Source organism: Otolemur garnettii, unplaced genomic scaffold (genome assembly GCF_000181295.1).
Source record: "Otolemur garnettii isolate 467f Iridium unplaced genomic scaffold, OtoGar3 scaffold00082, whole genome shotgun sequence".
Lineage (NCBI taxonomy): Eukaryota > Metazoa > Chordata > Mammalia > Primates > Galagidae > Otolemur > Otolemur garnettii.
Genome location: NW_003852477.1, coordinates 5,606,375 through 5,609,331, shown reverse-complemented (window position 1 = coordinate 5,609,331; position 2,957 = coordinate 5,606,375). Strand labels below are relative to the sequence as shown.

General features: G+C 35.8%; 1 protein-coding gene across 1 annotated transcript in view; it reads right to left on the bottom strand.

The window, feature by feature from the left end:
- TOPAZ1 (testis and ovary specific PAZ domain containing 1) overlaps nt 1-2,957 on the bottom strand; it is a 94,116-nt gene that overhangs the window by 79,237 nt on the left and 11,922 nt on the right. The gene's annotated exons all lie outside the window — the stretch shown is intronic.

Here is a 2,957-nt window from a genome sequence, read left to right as displayed (position 1 = left end):
CTGGGACTACAGGTGCATGCCACAATGCCCAGCTATTTTTTTTGGTTACAATTGTCATTCTTTAGCAGGCCCAGGCTGGGCTTGAACCCGCCAATCTGGGTGTATGTGGTTAGTGCCCTACTCCCTCATCTATGGTGCCAAGCCAAATATTTAAAATTTTAAAAAGTATTACAGCAATACAAGATAGTTTTTAACTTCAAAAAGCACATATATGGAAATCTCACTGCTGGTGTAAAAGGAAGACAGCTTGAGAGTGGTCTGAAAATTTTTTTGTAGTCTCTGAAGACAATTTATAATCTAAGGCCAAGGAGATGAAGATTAAAGTTAGACTAATCTGGATTCAAATATTGTTCTTCCACTTACTGTGTAAACTGTGTCAAAACTGCTTAACTTCTTTGAGTCTAATCATATCTGTAAAACGAAAATATCACCTGCTCACAAGTTTATTGTGAGGATTAAATGATAAGATGTTCTTAAAACCAACAACATAGGCCCCAACAGATGAAAACTATATATATAGGAACTACTCAAATACAAAGTCCAAACACTATTCCATTTTATAAAACTTGGACAAAATTTAAAATATATAAAAGTACAAAGAATAAAATTCAATAAACACCTATAATCCCACCATTTATTCATACAATAAGTTGGTTTTATTAAGCATACCCTATGGCTCTACAAGTGTTCACTAATTCATAATTATGTCCTAGCCAAGAAAGAGGAAAATTAAACAAAGCATCTTGTACACAACATTCTTTGAAGTTTGGAAAACATGAAGTATTTTTCCAACCAAAACCCTAGAAATAATCAGCATTATACTGCTTAAAGAATCAGAAAATAAAAATAAAAAGAGAAAGGTGTGTTTTCCCATTTGCACAAATACAAATCTCTTTAATGTAGACCTATCTAGACTCACATCTAGTTGTCTACTACGATATTTCCATTTCAGTATCTCAAAGGCCTCTCTAACGCAAGATGTCTAAATTTGACCTCCCCAACTTTGTATCAGAGATGAATGGTTAAGAGAGAAATGAGGAACATCTTTAACTTCTCCTTCTGCCTCACCCCATCTGATTAATAAATATTCACTTCCTAAACCTCTCTCACTTCTTTCTGAAATGGCTGTGTTCTTTTGGTCTATTTATTACAATAGATTCCAGCCAATTTATTCTCCACCAGAGCTATAATGATTTTTAAAATGTAAATCTGATCAAATTCTCTCTCTACTTAGAAGCTCTTTAGTGAATAAATATAATGATATTCTTAGGATAAAGTTCAGACTCACCATAAATTCTAGTTTGCCTAGGATGGTCTGTTTATGCCTATTGTCCTAGCATATTAACAGTATCATACCAATGCAGGGGGTGGGAGGGGTAGTAGTCAGTCAGAGACTGACCCCACCAACAAGTTTATTTTCACATGTTTGCCTGTCTGCCTTAACCAGATGTGTGAAATCCATGGGGTCAGTTGCTGACCCCACCCTATGGTATGTGACTGTTAATTCTTTATAGTTCCCCATCTCTCTTTCAAAAGTTCTATAATTCAAAGGAAATTCTCTGCTTATCCTACTTTCAAAGCCCTTCACGAAGGAACTCCAGTACCTTCTATAACTTCATTTCTAGCCATGTGAACACTAAGCCATGGGCTATTATTTCAGTTTCTTACTTTTCTTCACCTATTAACTAATTCCTTACTTATCCTATAGAGTTCATCTTAAAGTCTACATTCATCAGGAAGCCTTTAATATCTTGCATTTCTCCTATCATTTTATTGTATTTACTTAAATTTATTTGCTTCTTTAAAAGTTCTGTGAGAAAAAAAAAGCTCTGTGAGGACACAGGACAGATGTGTTTAGTTTTTCTCTATGCACGCAGTACCGAACATATTCCTGGCACACAGTACTAGACACTGGGGAGACTGAAATGAAGATGTCTCTCTCCAGGAAAACCCAGTACAGGGTGAGGTTCACGTACAAGAAAACATAATAATATACTGAGATATGTGCCAGAAGAATGATTGGAATAAATCCCTGGAGTAACATCTCAGATGTAATTTGACTGATAACTGAATAAAAAGAAAGGGACTTCCAGCTAAACATAAGCGAGAGGATTAAAGTACTTGGAACACTGTGGAAGCAGTGAGTTGCTTGATGTGTTTATCTTTCATTAGCCTTTTACCCCACATCCCTTACCTCCCAACACCACAATTATCAAAGAGGGAATGGATATAAATCCACTAAAGAGCCTTAAAAAGCCTAGCCAAACAATTTACACTCTATCTTCAGATGGCTAAAAGCCAGTGAAGCACTCTAAACAGTCATTAGCTGACCAATTTCTATTTCAGAATATCACCATGACATAAGATATATAAAAGGAGTTTAGGAAGATTAACCAGGAGCTTATTACAATAATCTAGGAGAAAGATAAATAAAATAGTGGCAGTGAGAATTGAGAGGAAGGAACAGATGTCAGAGATATTAAGGTAATAGCATGAACAGAATTAAATGACTCAATAGAGAAGAACTGAGGGATATTTCTATGGCTTCTAATTATCCTGAAAGTTCCATTCATAAATGGGTATGGCAAATATATTAGTTTAATTTTGAAGTATTAAGATAGTATTTATAATACTGTTGGTATAATTCATACAGGTGTGAGAAACTTTTTACTCTGTAAATAGCGAATTCACAAGAAAGGTAAAATTACACACGCTACTTTAAGAAATAGTTTAGTTTTGGCCAGGCACAGTGACTCACACCTGTAATCCTAGCAGTCCAAGATGCTGAGGTGGGTGGATTGCTTAAGCTCAGGAGTTCCAGAGGAGCCTGAGCAAGAGGGAAGAGACCCTGTCTCTATTTCTAGACCCTATTTCTAAAAATAGAAAAACTGAGGTAAGATGATAGCTTGAGCCCAAGAACTTGAGGTTGCTGTGAGTTATGAGGCCATGCCACTCTA